The 18,667-nt window shown below is 38.2% G+C and overlaps 1 non-coding gene across 1 annotated transcript; it reads right to left on the reverse strand.

Annotated features, from left to right (window-relative positions):
* Positions 1–15,037: 15,037 nt before the first annotated feature.
* On the reverse strand, positions 15,038–15,109 carry TRNAH-GUG (transfer RNA histidin (anticodon GUG)). The gene has a single exon. It is a non-coding gene; the product is annotated as a tRNA-His (tRNA).
* Positions 15,110–18,667: the final 3,558 nt, after the last annotated feature.

The raw sequence follows: 18,667 nt of genomic DNA on the forward strand, positions 1-18,667 counted from the left end.
TTATAGCATTTTAATATTTCCTCCTACTGTTTTCTGTTTAGACAAAGGAATTAGAACCTGAATTCCCTTTGACTTACTTACCCAAGTTAAAATTAGCATAAATCAATCCTGATATTCAGTTCTGATTGAGGCTTGAATCTCTTCTTACTTGATCTTTTTCATTTTGAGCAGATGATTAGATGTATTGGTTGATTCAAACAATTCACAAGATGTTGGCATTAAGAGAGATTATGTTGACATGACTTCCTATTCATTGAAATGTCAGCCTGATAGTTTGTCTTTCAAGACACACATTTAACCTTGAAATCTTTGAGAGATGTGGGGTTTTTTCTGTCACAATTAGTACGTATTGTAAAGTAACAGATTGCAAGATTCTGGAGCAGATCATTCAGACAAAAAAGATCTGGTGCTGATGATATAGGTCAGTTCCCTTTGACATCAGTGTTCTTCTTCTATGTTTTAAAATTTCTATTAGCTAAAATTCTTTCCTTCCTGCCACTGTGTGTCGTTCCACAATTAGATCACCTCCCACACACACACACTTAAAGGAAGACCTTAGTTGCCTTGAAATGTGCTCAGTGTGGTGTTTCCTTGTGTCCTCCCTGACCTGAATGCCACAAAGCAGTTGAGGAGACACTTGGGCTTGCAGTCTGATGTTTAACCCTGGAGTCACCAGTTGAGCTGAGAAAGAAGGAGAAAAAGAAATCAGGAGCACCTTGTGAAGGAGTACTCCTGTCCACAGTTAAAGGAGCATTCTAGCAGAATACTGCAGATACAAATGTACGCAGTTGTCCTAACTCCCTTTATTTCTTTGACTTATGTTCATCTCCTGTGACAAACACCCGAGCAACACAGAATGTTTCTGGTGTTTGAAAGAGATACGTACTCTTAAATGCTTCTGGAGCAAAATAATCCTACCTAGTAGCAGGTAAGTTATTATACCACCTGATGGCAAAGGTTAAGGGGTAGATTTCTAAAGAAGCTTTGTATTTGCAGTTTCTTAGTTGTCTCTAGTTGGTTGTCTTACCACTGAAACTTTTGTTATGGCAAGAGTGTTGAGTGAATAGGAGTGCAGCATGATGCAGTGCAAATTTAAGTAACGTTACAAAGTAAAAAACCAGCTGTGTTTCTGCAATAGCATTATTGGCAGAATCTTACAAATTCACTAGCAAGTGTTCCTTCTACCAGGCTTACTTATTCAGAAGGAACTATCAGACAATTTAGAAATAAGCTGAAACAGTAGAAGAGATTTAGATTAAAAACAGTTTTGGACTTGGCCTTAAAAGCAAGAGGATGTACATTTCCTATTCCAACAAAGGTCTTAAATGTGAATGGACGTACCTCTATTTGCCTTGAAAAATGGACAAAGAAAAGGGAAAGTCATTATCTAAAGCCTCTGTTGAAATAGCGAAGAGTGTATGTGTGTGTTATCTCTGGTTTATATACACTCCGAGCATCTTGGGGACAAATAGGAGCTAGTGGGAGTGAATAAAACAGTGTCAAAAAGCAAGTAATAACCAGGTTAGTTATTGACGCACTTTAGATTATCATTGTTTTAAGGGAATACCACAAGCCGAGATTGATAACAGCCTGCAGGCCAAAATCCAATCTTCATTGCTTCCACATTAATGTTCAGTAACTCTGCTGACTCCGGCGGCGTTAACTCCTTTGCCTGCAGTTGGATCGGTGTTGAGGAAAGCAGTTGGGTTTTTGCTGTGGTTCTTTGTGCTCTCTCATGCTCTTTTGATGTAATCTTCAACTGCGGACTGTTCTTTTGCTAGTCCATAACCGCACGCTCCTCTTTGTCAACAGACTCAGTGTTGGAATCTCTTGCAATTTCTCGCAATCGCATAGCAACAGCCTGCTTTCCGTCTTCCCGTGGGGCTAATTTTTGTCTCCCTTCTACGTGTTAGGGGCACTTCTGGCGCACCATCACAAGGTGGCGCCGTAACATCACATCCGGTCGTGACTTCATGTAGCTTGACATTTCCCTGAACTAGAGGACGGTATATACAATCTGTGATGCAAACAAAAAGATGAAAACTGTGGTTAATTATTGATTTTAAAACTGCAGGTAATTACACCGGAAGTTTCACATTTGATCATATGAATGAAGTTAAATCTTACAAGAGGCAAACCTAAATACTTTTGAAACAGGTAGGTGAAAATGATTTTATAGAATAATTTCTATACACGAGAATTTTTTTCTTGATGCACACAGTAGTTGGATTGTGACCCACTATAATGACAATCCTCCTTTAGAGAGTATTGTCAACTCTGTCTCAATTGCAGATATTCTAATTTTCTATACAATTGCTCATTTCCTTTTGTGTGATGTTGGTCTGATATTGATGAGTACAATGAGTTAATTTTTTCCCCTTTCATGAGTTAATAGGCTTTTAATTCCATCTGTTTTGTTCTGCTGTCTTTTCAGTATCATTGGATATTCTTTTTTTTCATTATGCAATAGCAGTGCCTTATGGTTGTTTTGTTTGTAAAAATTATTATTTCATAACGTGTTAAATGTACTGTTCTGAGTAGAAGTGGGTCTTTGAATCAAAGTCAAACTGAGGCAACCATACATAGGGCACTATCTCTCTTCTTACAGAGATGGAATCTGTTCCAGTCTTTGGGGGTTTTTTTATGAAAGCAGATTATTAATAAAAATGCTTTTTGTTAAAATCCTCCAAAATTGAAGTGTACATTAAAAACTAAATAAATAATGATTTTGTTGCAGAAACTATAAAAACGCCTTTTCTAGACACCTGAATAGATTCAGATTACGTTCTGAAATAACAGAGTATAAAGTAAGCTAGAGACAGAGTTTTTTGTAACAATACATTTGTGGAATGGGAAATATTGCGCTTGTCAGCTCAGGATCCATCATAAACCACTTTGGGCTGAAATAACGGCAGGATTAAAATGAGCTTATAATGTTATTGCCCAATACACCTCAGCTGGGACAGGCAGTGGAATGAAATTTGATGAGGAAAGCATTAAAGATAATACAATTATAATTGTGTCATTAGAAAGATGTGCATCTGAGATAGAAGCGTAGGACATAGTGAACAGATGTTCTGCTTTTTTTCTCTGTATCATTTTGCAGTTGTAGGTGTCTTGCAGAGATGTTAATGACACTGAGTGACTATCCCATTCTCTGGTAGGGAAAAGGCTGCTCCTGCTAGAATTAAAAGAGCATCAGCATTACAGATGAAAGTGCCTTTATTTAAATGGCAGTTCTGCCATTCTTGTCTGTAAAAGGCCTTTTACAATCTGAACGCCAAATGAAATTCCCTTCTGCCTTTTTCTTCTGACTCTCTCATTGGCAAGACCTACGACAAGCCAAGTGCGTCAGCCTTGTGTGCTTTGCTGTTGCAGTGTAGATTACTCATTCCCTCTGTTCTTTCTCAGTTCAGATTTGCTCAGATCCAAGTAGTTTTATACATAAATCCATGTCTCTTGTTATACCTATTCTGCACGTGCACGATTAATCTGGCATGCGTGCTGTTGAGTGCATGTTCACAAGCCCTGCAGTAAAACTCTGATTTGTACGCTCTTCTCCGGTTCCGTGCACGTATAGGTTGAGACTGCATGTGCCTGAAAACGTAGGCCAAAGTGGTTTAACTCTGCTAATGAGGGCTATGGGCACCAGGCCAGCCTCCTCTTTTTTTACTGTAACTTTTCTCAAGTGAAATCAGTGGATGCGGCAGCCTGCCAGGAGCAAGGCAGCTCATTGCTGTGCGCTTAGTCACAGCTTGGGCAATTCAGCAGGGATAAAGCTCTTCTGTATGCTAACGAGCTATATGAAGTGGCAACTGACTGTTGAAAGGGCCGTAACTGAAGACTTTGATCTGGTCCCGCATGTAAAGCTCTGTGAGGAAGCAGGTACACGGTGTCTCTGTTTACTTGATGGAAATGATTCTCGGTTAGGTCTGAGAATGTTTTCGTCTGTCCAGTTCCTGCTGTGGAAGTCAGATACAGCTTTCTAATAGGCCTTTCGTCCCCAGTGGTTATGGGCTACTCTTCACATCACCCCGGAGGCAGTACTGAGAGTGAACTCATGATGATCATTAGCAATCTTTCTTTTTTTTTTTTTTTTTTCCATTTCCACTTATCTCCTGTAGCTGAAAAAGCAGGGAGAATAATTGGCATCCAGAGAAGTTTGTGTATTTTGAGGTCTTTTCCTTCCAGGAAATTCACAAAATAAAATACTGGGTTATTAATGCAGTAAGTCCAGCCTGCTTTGCTCAGAGGAGTTTCTTTTTCTCACTGTAATAATTTCTGTAGTAGCCAGATATTGCTGAGGGCCTGATCTCAACAACAGGAAGACTCCTACTCACTTCGGTAGGCAGGCTTCAGATCAGGCCCTTAAATAATATTTTGCTTTGTTCAAATGTGGAACACATAAACAACAAATCAAAGACTGCAGATAATAAATTATTCTATTTCTGAAGAAATACTAATAAGCAGGCACTGTCAGAAATGGAATACAGATTTACTGCAAGTATTTTTGTCTCATTCCTTATAAGACAATATGTGAAATGAAAGAAAATATTCTAGCTTCATATGACAGATAAGGAAAATGTTTGCTAATAGTGGCCAGGAGAACTAATGTAAACCTATGTAACAAACTGTGTAATCAGCAAACACTCTCCAAGTTGGTGAAATTTTTAATGGATTTGGAAATCTGTTAGAGTTCCCAGGTCAGGCCAGACCTGGGTAATGCCAAAGGTGAATATTCTGTCACTCTGATTCCACCCCTGCAGGCAGGAATTTGCAGGTTCAGCTGAAATGGTACTCAGCAATTTCTAATCAAGCTACCTTTGACACAAGGCACCTTGGTGGGGAAGAAGAAAAGTCAAAGCAAATCTTGTGAGTGGCAAGCCTTTAGGTGTAAAATAGAAAGTGGGAAAGGAAGAATTTCTGAGCAGCTTGTGAAACTAAGCTTCACTCTTGCAGTGTTCTGCAGGACCACTGTACTGGGTATTTCAAATTTAGTGTATCTTATTTGTGACCAGTTCAGCCTTAATTGTGTTACCTTCTGGAGGAGAAATTATCTTTTGTTATGAAATTCGCCTGATTTTTTTGTGTAACTGTGAATTCAAGCATATCATTTTAACAGTGAAAGTGAATTTTTGAATCATTGTCTTTCTCGAAACCTCTGGACTGCAGGCCACAGCTCTTCCTTCTGACCTGCATTCATATACTCAGCAAATAGACAGGCAGAAATCATGGAGCACAGGGAGAGGAACCTTTTCCATCTTAGTGAACTGACACCAGCAATGTGCCTGTCTGAGGCAAGTGAACAGCAGGCAGGAGGGGCACTTTGGGATAACAAAGAAGGGGCTTGTTTGTGCCTCTTTGGTGAACAGCCTTCATCCACTCCCTGCATTGGAAATGAAGGGGATTAATTTTTCAATAAAGGTGTAGGGGTTTATATATCCTCACCTTCCTCTGTAAGTGTGCAGTTAGCTAAATCATGCAAGGTTAAATTGCTGGTTTGAGGCAGACACCAGGCCATCTAGTGCTTTGAACCGAGGATCGAGTACCATACTACTTGTGCTAAGCAGCACCATTATCTCTAGTATGTCCCTTTGATTTCAGTGAGTTTATTAAAACATGAATAATTAATCTGAGGCTACTGGAAAATGCAAAAAAAAATTTTTTCCTTAGCCATTTCATCTGTGCCTTACACATTTTGTTTGAATGTTCTTGCTTTACTAATCTAAACAAAGGATATTTGAGGACTCATAAAGAACACAGACATCTGAGTTTGCACTATATCGTTATTTCCTGTAAAACTGAACAGCGAACTCGGCTAACATTCCGTCTCATTTGCTTCCTTGAAATGAGCACATTTTGTACGTGAAGAGGCTGCAGGCTTACCACGAAATACCACTGCCCTCGACATTATGAGTAAGCATTTGATAAAACAAATTCTGTAAATATTTTAAACAGTATCTTCATGTTTTGACAAAAATCCTCCTGGGAGGAAACGTGAGGTTTGTTATATCCCTTTGAAAATGTCAGTGTATTATTGGAAGCTTCACTGGGGAATCTCTCTTGTGTATTATGTGCTAGTCAGAGGACTAATGCAGTGCAATAGGTTTGGCTTCAGGTCTCTCAGGTTTGCAAAGAAGTTTGGGGCTTATTGTGATCACACAGCTGTAGAAATGAAATCCACTGTATTGAGTGTATTGATGAGTAGAGCTTTGTTAAAGCAGCATACCAATTAGTGACCTTTTTTATGGTATATTCTAATTTTTTCTTAATTTTTGCTTCTTTTCAGAAAAGAACTGGTAGAACACTTAGTATTTCTGCGTTCATCTGTTGTATTAACCTTGAGAATACCAGTGCGGAGAAAAAGTAGGGTGAGCAGGAAAAAATAAGCCTATTAATTATTTTTTATTCTTACAAAAATGCTTGACTTAGTTAAAATGAAACCAAGAGGGTTATGAATCCTGTGATGAAACCCAGGAAGCTTAAGTGACCTGGGTTTTGAAACCTACAAAACCTCCTACTTTTCCCTATCCTGTTTACTTTAAGATATAAAGCAGGTGGAATTTTTGAATTGATAGCTAATCTACTGCTATTGAATCTAATGATTTACAAATAAACGTGATTTTTCATGGCCTTTGATTCTAATTAATCTCCTTTTTATGTCCCACTAAAAAAAGAGAAAAATGAAGAGGTGTATGCAGAAGGAAAGAGAGTCAAGGACACTTCCCTGGTCAGCTACTGATTTATCCTGCCCCCAAGTAGGACCTTCAATCACCTCTATGACTGCTGAGGCAGCCAATTTCTAAACTCTTTTTTGGCTTGGAAATACATTATAGGGACAGGAGGAAGAGACAGTTGTGGTGATAATTTTTAATCGAGATTGATAGATGATTTTTTTTTTGTGAATGGGATTTGCTTTTTATCTAATATGATCCTTTTTTTAATATTTCTGCTAATTGTAGCACTGTGGTAGTGTTGCTGGCTGCATGTTTCTTTTTCTCTTGAACTCATGAAATAATTTAGATCCCTTTTTGGTTTAGTTTAATGATTTTATTTTTTTTTTGCTCACAATAGAAGTGTAGTGTTTTGCTGTTGACTGATTTATCATCATCTGTGATATATGGCAGGGTTTTATGATTTGACTGGTTTGCATCTTTCATCTATAAGCATAATAGGCTGATAAGAATTTGTTTAAAAACAGAAAAAGTTGTAGTCAAGTGTTAATAACCACTGAGAATGGAATTTTGGCCTGATGATTATTTGAATGCACATGGTCAGTGAAAGCGATCTGAGCAGAATGGGAATAGGTAGAAGCACTTCTGGAATACTCCCACTACTTGGGGATCTGGAGAAGAGATGCCTCTTCATTGTATTTATGTCTTCAATCCAGTTGAATTGCAAAAGTGCAGAGCATGATTAGATTTTTTTAATATAGCTTTTCCAAAGTTCATAAGAAGGTATAAGATATTTTGGTCAAAATTTTGGATAGATTTTTACAGAAGATGAGCCCAAACTGCTATGTCACCAACCTTTTTTTAAGATATGTAAGGTTGCAGAGGTCTTTATTATGAAGGGTTGTATTTTTTCCATTATTGAACAAGGAACAACATGTACAGTGTGCTGGTTTTGCCTGGGACAGAGTTAATTTTCTTCACAGTAGCTATGTGATGAAAACAGTGTTGATAACACAGGGATGTTTGAGTTATTGCTGAGCAGTGCTTACACAGAGTCAAGGCCTTTTCTGCTCCTCACAGCACCCCACCAGTGAGTAGGCTGGGGGTGCACAAGGAGTTTGGAGGGGACACAGCCGGGACAGCTGACCCCAATGACCAAAGGGATATTCCATACCATATGATGTCATGCTCAGCATATAAAGCTGGGGAAAGAAGAAGGAAGAGGGGGATGTCTTTTATCTCAACCCATGAGTTTTCTCACTTTTACGCTTCTGATTCTGTCCCCCATCCTGCTGTGGGGGAATAAGCGAGCAGCTGCGTGGGGCTCAGTTGCCGGCTGGGGTTAAACCACAACATATAGTTTCTATTCATAGTCTTCCAAAAAGCACAGGAGAGTGTCTAGCCACTATGAGAAAGTCTTTTCTTGAATAAAAAAGTAATTCCACTTTTAAGTACTGGCATTTTGTCTGCTGTAAGATTAGTGTAATTAGGAGGAGAAGGAGCTAGAGGGTTTGAGTTTGTCCCCTAAATTGGTCTTTTTTTTTGGTTTTGTTTCCTTCCTTTTACTTGAACTTGTTTATTCACCTGTAACTGCAAATGTCTTAACAATACCTTGAGGATGTCTGAATAGAGAAATAACAACAAATCATAGCTTGGAGGAAAATGCTACCAAAAAGCCTCAGCGAATTTCTCAGATCTGCTTTCTTTTCTAAGAGTTTCTATCTTCTTTTATACCAAGGAGAATCAGGGAACCCTAGAGGGTATGTGTTAGTGGGTTTTATATTCGCATTGTGTACTAGGGACCTCACGTTTAAATGACCTCTGTGCAATGCCTGGTTCTCACGTACAGAAAGGAAGAATCAGCTGAGCCAAGTTCTGCTGCTGCACTCAGGAGAAGCAGCTTGTTTCATCTCTCCATTGATGTCTGCACACCTTTCTCATTCGTGACTCTCTCTTTGAAAGGCTGGAGGCTGAGGAGCATCAGCAGTACTTACTCCAAGTAATATTCTAGTAATACCCAGTGGATGCTTCCAACAGAGTTGTTTATCCTCTGCACTTTCCTGTGAACATTTCTTTCCAGCAGGTGTTTGCCTCCCACCCTTTTCTGTGTATTCCCACGCTCCATTTGCTCTCCTACTGTGAACTAGGAAACAGCATCCAAGTAAAGACTTAAATTTTGGAATAGTGTTCTTGGAAAACCAATAAATCTGCTGAACCTCGTAGATGGTAAATAAGTCTGCTAAACAGACTTAGTGAGACTGTTTACATTTCTTGTAAACTAAATGTATAAGCTAAATTCTCAGCCTGTTTTCATGTGCAAAATTTCACACTTGCTATCAAACAGATGCATGAATGTGTGTTGTGGCTACAGCTAGAAGGTCAGTTAGTATTGAATGAGATGCATGACTTCCTGTTTTGAATTGAAATCCTACTGACAAAACTCAGAACACAGGAAACACTAGAGCAGAAAATGTTGAGGATAAATCCTTATTGCTCTGATTTATTTTGCAAGTTGAGAATAGCTTGCATGTTGTGCATTAGGATTTCCATATAACGTAATTGGAAGAGAGGCGGGAATGTGTGACATGATGCTTTTAGCTGTCTGGATAATGTATAATAGCTTTGTGAAGTTAGGTCAGCTGGTCTTCTGGTAAAAATTAGCAACCTCATAGAATTACTCTAACCTGTACTACCAGTATCTATATGTTATCACTGAAGACAAATGAGACTTAATAACACCTACCTACAACTTTTTTTCTACAGGTCATGCTTGGTAGTGGCTGCAGGGAGTTGTTGAGTACCAGCGCTTGCTCTGGCATTCTGCCATTTGGAGATCTCTCTAACTGGGAAAAATGTTTCTGTGATCACCTGTTCTGGTTTCCGTGATGCTGAGATTGAGCAGGTACAGGTTAGTCTTTGTTTTCCACAAATAGTTCTGCAAGTGAGCTTGATAAAACTTTTCTTGAAATGGTCCCTGATAATAAGGTCAGAGCAAGAATGAATGTCATGTTAAACAGAAAAGTTTTAAAATCTCAGTGAAGAATCACAGAATTTATGCTGCAGTAAAATTTGTATTACTGCAAATAATACAAATGCAGTAATATTTGCATTTGTATAATAATAAAATAATAGCAATATAATAATAAAAATAGCAATATAATACAAATGTATTATGTAGCTGTAAAAACTCTTTGGAAGGCTGAGTATATTAAAATCAAAAAAACACCGCTGGCAAAAATTCCAGCTGCTTTAATTCAAAGTCAATTACATCTTCTCAGAAAACATCGATTGTTACATTCTTCCCAGTAATACCAGATGAATTCTAACTGATATAATAAATAAAAGATAAACAACATTTTTAAAAACTCATTATGATTGGCATATATGTGAAATAAAAGTCAAATTCCATAGGAACAGACATACCATATCCTGGATATTACTATTTGTATCTTTCACAGAAAACAATCTGTGGATCTATACAAGAAATAAATACATAAAAAATTAAAAACAGAATTAGAATTTATTTTTCATATAAATGAGGCATTTGTTGTTAAGCTGATAAAAACTATGAATGATTGTTCTCCAGACATTCAAATGAAGATTTCAAATAAATATCCAAATAAAACCTAAGTTCAAAGAGCTTGATTCTTCTTCAATTCTCACAAGGTTATTTCAGAATTAAAAGCAGATAGTTGAGTTTATCCATGCATGTTTTAAGAAAGATTACAGTCAAACTAAATCATAGAATCATAGAATGGTTTGGGTTGGAAGGGACCTTAAAGATCATCTAGTTCCAACCCCCCTGCTGCGGGCAATGTTTTGCTTAGAGTGAAAAATACAGTATTTGACGTCTTCATGATAATCAACTAGCAATGTTGCACACTGCATATAAATACTACCTTACCTGTATATAAATATTACTTTAATGTAAATAAGTACCGAAGTATACAAGTTATTACATAAATGCTGATGGTATTCTAAGCCACTTTGATAGGTCCTGTACAAAGATAGACCAAAATCCCAATTCCTGCCTCAGAGGAGTTTACATCCTAAGAATATGAATAACAACACAAGGTCAGTCAGACTTCTGGAGGAATACAAATTCACATGTGCCATTAGCTGAAATTTTTCGTTAGCATAAGGTCTGTTGCATCATCCGTGAGTCTTGTAGTATGGAAGTGTTAACAGCTTTATAAATCTTGCAACAATTACTCCATCCTCTCTCAGTTTAAATGCACACTAAGTCCCTGGGGGTCATGGTTTGCTTGATAAATCAGAAATTAATTTTAGGATATTGTGGTTATAGGCTTATTCACTCTCTCATGTTTTCAATTTCCCATCCTGGCTTTTCTCTTTCTGTTCCTATTGACCTTCCAAATCCAGGTGCTGTTCAGATTCATAGGCCCACACAAGACGTACTTGACGTACGAATACCTGGCTTACCTGTGTTAGCTGTTTGCTCCAAAGCGTGATGGTGTGTTGTAGCTTTACAACATAATGGTTTCAAGATATTTTTTTTTTAATACGAGCAAACAACACTATTTCTGTATATTTTCCCAGACTGTTTCTCATAAACACATGTTAAAAAACCCAAACAAAACCAAAAGTCCCATCTTGAAGCAAGCATGATACAGAAAATATCAACTATGATGATTATATTTTCACAAAGTTAATAATCTAGAAACACTGTCACGATGGTAAGTGTTACAGTGGTGTAAGTTTGGAAATTGGCACGCTACAGCTTCAGCTGTGATTTCTGTAGGAGGGCTCTTCCTTAATCCTTCTGAGGAAGTCAGAAACTCTAAAGTACACTATTTCCTACATGATTCAGAACATGTAGAATGAATTTTACATAATATTTAAGAAAGAGGAACAGATTCAGTCAACCTCATTTGGACAAAACTCCAAGCTAATAATTTCAGCATGATTCTACAGGCAATCTGCCTGTACAACAAGATTTCAACTGAGAGCACTTGCTGATAAGAAATTGTTATGCCTTCTCATTCTGCCTTTCCTAAGTTTCCATTATGGGCCACTGGCCCGTACTGCCAGACATGAAAACCAAATACCTGCATCTTCTTCTCTATGCTGAGATAACAAACTATGCCATTTTTGATACAACTTTTATGTAAAGAGACTACAGCTTCTTTCTATCTTTACTCATCCTACAGTACTTTTTCATTCTCCCTCTAGGAAAGTTACACGTTATTTTACAGGCCTGCAGTCAGACTGTGTTTAACCATTGCAGAAGTTAGATTGTGCCCCAGGAACACAGACCTGATGAATCTATGTATCTGAGAGACATTAAGAAAAACTTGTCTGCCTGGACTTTTTTACTCTTCCATAACTGCATTTAATACCACCATAGCATTTAAGTACTCTTATAAAAAGAGATCCTGAAATGAAACATGTTTGTTATGTGTGTACACCTTATTCTGTTTCACTCAGCCTATACTGTAATTTGATTGATTCACTTCCATTACATTACCACCCCCTTGCATGCTTCCTCTGAATTTGACCTTATGAACCTGAGTCAAAATGCATTGTGTGTGCAAGAAAACCACCCCCCAAGAACCTGCCACTGAGCCAACTATTAGCAACATATTCTGGTAGGCAAGCGACAGTGTAAGGTTTATCATTGACCTATAAGATGAAAAGCTGTGTGAATTCATGGTGAGCCGAAGTAGACGATGACATATCCATCATCTGAATTCACAGGTATGACACTGGAGCATGAAAAAAAGAATGGAATTTCTCCTCCATAAAACACTGGAGGAAGCATAAAGTACATTTTGCACTTAACCACATAAAGCCATTTTGATCCCACTCTTCATAAAATAGTGAATACGTTCAAAAGGTCAGCAGAGACAGGGATGTAAGTATGTGTGTGTGTCTGCTGTGGTCAAAGTTCTTGTGGTCTTACAAAAACTGAACGTTCTATTCCTGCAGCCTTCCATTCTTATGTGAGAGTAATGGGAGGGTTGTTTGGTGCATGCTGGTTTAAAACAAACCTCTTATTTATAGATGAATAGAAATATTTCCATTTAGCTCGAGTAATTTTGTGCTTTTTGTAAGAGCACAAATGCTTTTGTTCTTTGATTTGCAAATGATTTAAAATAAATAGAAATGACAAATAAGTGGTGGTGGTGTTTTCATAAAAAATGTAAATGATTCAGGTTCTTCTTTTGGAGCTACTTTTATGAGATCTTTTATCACCGAATTATTTACTGGAGTTTAAAAGAAAAAAACCAAACAAACCAAACCCTACCCAAAATATTCAGAAGTGGTCACTGCATTCTTAAATGCCCATTCTACCTTACGGTTATTCAAAGATTTTGAGCATCCATAACTAGCCTAGTAATTTGAGGTTTATGGTATTCTCTAAAATCAAGACCCATACTGACAGCTTAGGTCAGACATTTCCCCTGCCTGTTAGGTCCAAAATCTGCGTCCTTTGCAAAGCCATGCAGTATCAATATTACCTTTGTGTCAACATCCAACTCTGAAATAATGTTTTCCTTGACAGTGACAGGAATAGAAAGTTGATTTCTGCCCACTGGAATCCTGGTCTGCTCACTGGCACAGGGCATCGGTTAGAGGGAAGGTTGCGGAGTGCCCACAGCAGCAGCCTGCAATCTGTACAGGCCCCTGGACCCAGATCTGGCCTAGGCTTCATCCAGTGCCCCTGGAAATGAGCAGGTTTTAGAGAGACGTATATATGAGCCCTCCAAGAGGTCTAGAGGAATTTGCTGTACAAATGCTCTCATAATGGTTAACTTTCTGTCGTTACACGTCGTCTTTTCTCATTATAAACCATCAAACCAGGTGTGAAAAACACTGTTCTGAGCGAGGAGCCTTTTACACCTATTTTGTACAGCTATTGAGCACTGCAAGAGTAGGTCATGAACCAGAATTATAATTGCCAGTCAGTCTAGCAAAAGATTAAAGCAGTTCATTCTTGCTGCCAGTGAAGCTGAGGAGGATATGAATCAAGCAGAGCTACCTCTCACTAGAAGAAAGTTATCTCTAAGTCTGCTTGAGCTGTGGCTAGGTGAGTTTCACATAAGCAAAAATAAAAAAGGGATTAATTTAATCTATTCATACTGTGCACTACGTCATCTGCTCGATCTCTGCGTTGCGTCACAAATCAAAGTTCTAGCTTGTGTCCTGCAGAGTATTTCTAGAGGAAAAATCTAGTCCTAGGCAATTATATGCTTAGAAAGACCCAGCCTTGGCACTTTGTCTGTGTATTTAAAGCTTCTATAATGTCTCAGGTTCTCAGATGTCAAGCTCTGGAATTATATATCAACGCTAGAGCAAGGCTAACATTCAATGGATCATCTGCTTTATGACAATCAAAATCAAACTGATTTTTTCTCATGTGTTCTGCATTCTGAAACCACAAACCCAGGAGTCCAAACTGAATTATATGAATCTTGTTTGGTTTGCTCTTTATGAAACATTTTATTATATATATTTCCTTGGCACAGGGTCATTCTGTTCCACTTTCCACTTATATGCTATGGTGATGCCTATTATTTACAAGAAGTCATAGTCCAGCCTTAGATGATAACATGATAATCTGTGGTCTGCTTTTTGCTGTCACTGAAATTAGTAATGAAAAAACCCCACAACCCTTTTCATAGTCCCAGGTTTCTAAAGGTAAAGTCTAGTGTATGTTTTTATAGTTACATTTGCTGTGGTTGAAATCCAGTATGAACTAAATCTTACTGGTTTCACGTATAAACCCATATCCACAATCTAGCCATCATAGGAAAAAAAAACCAGCAACCAACTCTGCTGCATGTACACGGTTTTTAAAATTCTTCTTGACACATATAGAACTAAACACTCAGACAGAAGCAGATCTTATCTTGAAGTAGTTAAGATGAAGTTAGTGCCACTATAGAGTTTTTAACAGGCAGTCAAGTTTGCTGTTGAGTATCAGAGGTGAATTTCCCCTTTTGCTTACTATTTTGTATGTCCAAAGGGCATTGGACCTTGAATTTTTGATCTACTAAAAAACTGTTTAGGAGTTCAGGGAACTACTAGTAGTTGAATTGTGACATCCCTTGAGACTGAAACCTGAATAATTCTAAGGACAAGGAATTTTCATTCCGATGACTGGGCTACCCTGTCTATCATAGAATCACAGACTGGTTTGGGTTGGAAGGGACCTTAAAGCCCATCTAGTTCCAACCCCCCTGCCACGGGCAGGGACACCCTCCGCTAGCCCAGGTTGCCCAAAGCCCCATCCAACGTGGCCTGGAACACTGCCAGGCAGGGAACATCCACATCCAGCTTCTCTGGGCAACCTGTTAAAAGGTATTGGAGCCCGTGTGCAGTGGTACTGCCGGGGGTAATGCCGTGACTCGGATTCGAACCGAGGTTGCTGCGGCCACAACGCAGAGTACTAACCACTATACGATCACGGCGTGCTACTGGGGCTGTCGATATGTTTTATGTAGACATTGATCTACACATGCAAAGCACCTAGCTGCTCCTTATCCTTCATTGTCTTTTTGTAATTCAAGATTCCTAACAAATACATCAAAGAGTTCTCTTCTGAAACATTTAACATCTTTGCAGTCTCAACTAAAATTACTTTATTCAAAGAATCTACTAGCAATATCGCAGAAAAAAACCGCACAAACTGTGTTTTATCTAACATGAAACTGAAGAGAATGAAGAAGTAAACAAAAGTAGAGATCACTATAGATCTATGTCATAAAGAAACACAGGAGGTGAAAAAAAAAAATTTCTTTTCGGATCACTCATAGTATTTTTATGGTTTAAACCTTTTCCTCTGAGAGAACCTTGACCAGGATAAGGATCACAGGAAATTATCTATTGTTTTTACCTCTTAAGTGTTGTTAAACTGAGGAATGCTGCAAGAGACAGAATTTAAGGTGGGGAGAATGGAAAACATGTGTCTACAATAAACTGAAGTGGGTTTTGAAGCAGTTCTGAACACATGCTGTGAAAACACAGCTTAGTCTTTAAGCAATAACATTTCCACCCTCTCAGTCATCTATACTTTCTATCTTATTCTAGGACACAGATGTCCCTTTCTAGACACAGGCAAAATTTCTGTTGATACTAATGTATGAATAATGTAATGTCAGAACAAGGGTTTATTACTGCCACGTAAGCCAGTGTTTTAATGTAATTGCAAATTGGGCATATATTGCTAACAAAATTGGGTACAGGACAGCAGCTGTCTGGATACAATGGGATAATTTTCCTCTTGTATTTTCTTAGATAATACTTTTAATTCATATCTTAGTTAGAAGAGATTTGGGGTTAGTTTGGCTCCAGAATTGAATGTAGGACTTACTCTTGAATCTGTATTTCCTCAGTTTTCCATGTGCTTCCTGTCTTTATCCAGAGGCAGAAGTTCCAAAACAGAAAATCACAGGAAAAGCAGCTCTGGTAGCTTTTGTCTTGAGCAGAAACAAATGGCAAGAGAGATTTCCTGCAAAATCATTTTCTTGCAACAAATGTAGCCTGGATTCTAGAGCAAATAGTCTGGCTAAATCTGCCAGATTTACCTAAATTTTTAGGTAAGATTATATCAGTTATAGATTCTTGTTTAAAACACATGTAAATGTCTTTTAGTTTGCCACTTTAGTTTTTTTCAATCCCATTCAGCTTTGACAAATACATTTACCCTTTACTAGATTATTTATTTTTTGAAAAGGAGTGAATGGACATGTGATAAAGTTAGGAATTAAAAGTATTTGAAGAAAGCTTATTTGCCAAGAGCTGGTGTGACCATTTGTGGTAACTTTTAACTAATACCTGCACGTATGTTAGGCACTTCATAGTCCACATCAAAAGAAAAGTTCATGTCCAAAGCATTTAGGCTGGAATTCGTCCCACTGAAGTTTAAACACTGAAATGATTTGCTCTCCATCAATACCTGCTCTGATGCCATTGATGCTAGGTGTAAGCTGGAGCAAACAGACTTGCCACTTGCAACATACAATCCATGTGTGGATTATACTGAACTTGCAACTGCAGCTTTAAGCCTTGTTAAATATCTAAAGACTGGAGAGATGAAGCTGAGCTTTCTATGAGATGGACATTCAAAGTGAAGATAAAATGGGAAGAACTAAGAAAAGCACATTTGGATAAGAATTCCTACAGTGGGTATTGTTGGCACTTGGGTTTGTGTGGAAGTTGTAGCTATTGAATCATCCACAGAGGCACACGGATGAAGGGCTTGTCAGGGCTTGTAGCTAGCTGCAATTCTTCTGGAGCAAGACAGCGAAGGTTTCTCAATATACCCATGTGCCATTAGCTCACATCAGCATTAAGCCTCATCTATGGACTGGTCTGTCTTTGGAGAGGTTTCTGGTGGGATTTAAATGGAGGGAGGGAAGTGATCCACAGCTTCTGTACATGGAATGAAGGAAGTTCAGGAGCTACTGAAGAAATGTGGTTTCATGGTTGCAGTTAATATGAAATGAATGAAAACACGTAAGCCAGGATATGGTGTACTAAGAAATGAGTCAGAAAGTCAGGAAAAGGGCCACAGTGTGATTGACAGGTGAGAAAGCTGGCTGAGCCTCTGAAACGTTGCACAGAAAGCAAGAACAACTTTTGGGCCCAGCTTGGTTTAGAGAATAGTTAAAAGCTTTGAGGTCAGAGATCCTGACAGTGTTACCATGAGTTACAACAGTTCTGTGCCATCTCTGCTAGTGCTGGCAGGTCCTGCAGATGTTCATATCAGCTGCTGCACCTGGGAAAATGGGCTTGTAAACTCCTAAGAGGAAAAAATGAAGATCTCTAACGTTAATGAGATGTGATGTCATAAAACACTGATGGACTGTAGAACTGTTATGTAAATAATACCACGTATTTGTAGATTTTCAGAAGAGCCTTATTCAGCAAGGTGAGATTGACAGACAAATATATAACCCAGTAGACCTGTAGTATGTTTCTACACCTTAAAATTTGCCTTCTGAACTAAATAAGAGCAAGGAATGGTAAAAGCACTACATTAAAACTAACTCCACTAAGCGCTGTAGATAAATGCCAGTACAAACATCCATGTAATTGTTCAGCAGTGATATACTTTTCCCTGTCACCTCTTTTCCTCTTTTTAGTTTTATGTGAGGTAGTTTGTCTTGTGTACTACAAACTTTGCTAATCTGATGACCCAAGTATGCAGCCTGAGGACTTCCCTTAGGCACTTTGCGTACTGTTATGAAGTAGTACCCCGGGGAGAATATTACAATTTACATAAAGCAAGGCAAGGAATCCCTGCAGCTCAAGCATAGTTTGTCTTCCTGTTTACTAGTCCAGCTCTCTGATTCGGCCATCTAATCCCAAAGAAATCCTCTGCCTCCATTCTGATGGTGCAATGCTAGACTTCTGACCACAGGAACATTTATGAATTACGGACTCCAAAATTAATTGTACTAACCTCTTTTGCTTTCTCTCTTGGCTCTGACTTTGCAGGATGACTCTTCAACATCTCCTTCTTTCCTGTTCTAAGAAAATCTGATTATCAAAAGTGATTTTGAGCATCCATTGAGTGAATGTTCTGGGTTCATCTTTAAACTCTTTAGCCCAGCATCGCTTAAGCTGCTATACAGGGAATAAAGGTAACCTTAAGCAGCCCTTCACGAAGTTATTTCTCACTCTGTGAGACAGTGGATATAAAACTTTTGTGATTCATTCTATCCCAGTGGATCTTTCCTGATTCTCGTTATGTGTAATGCTTCTATGTAATATAAAACAATTACACAAAAAAAGGATTGCATGAAGATTTTTGTTAAAGTCTATTCTATGATCTCCTCTAATCTTTCTTTTTACTGGACACTTCTGTAAGACCCCATTATATGTACATATTCTTAGGTTGTCCACTGGGAATCAAGTATATGTAGGGAAATAAGTTCCACTGCAAGCAGCTGAAATAATTGTGGTTTATTAACTGTGTTATTATCTGTGTTAATATTTCTTGCCCATTAATCTTTCTGTCTCTA

The sequence above is a fragment of the Balearica regulorum genome, chromosome 12, assembly GCF_011004875.1.
Source record: "Balearica regulorum gibbericeps isolate bBalReg1 chromosome 12, bBalReg1.pri, whole genome shotgun sequence".
Classification (NCBI taxonomy): Eukaryota; Metazoa; Chordata; class Aves; order Gruiformes; family Gruidae; genus Balearica; species Balearica regulorum.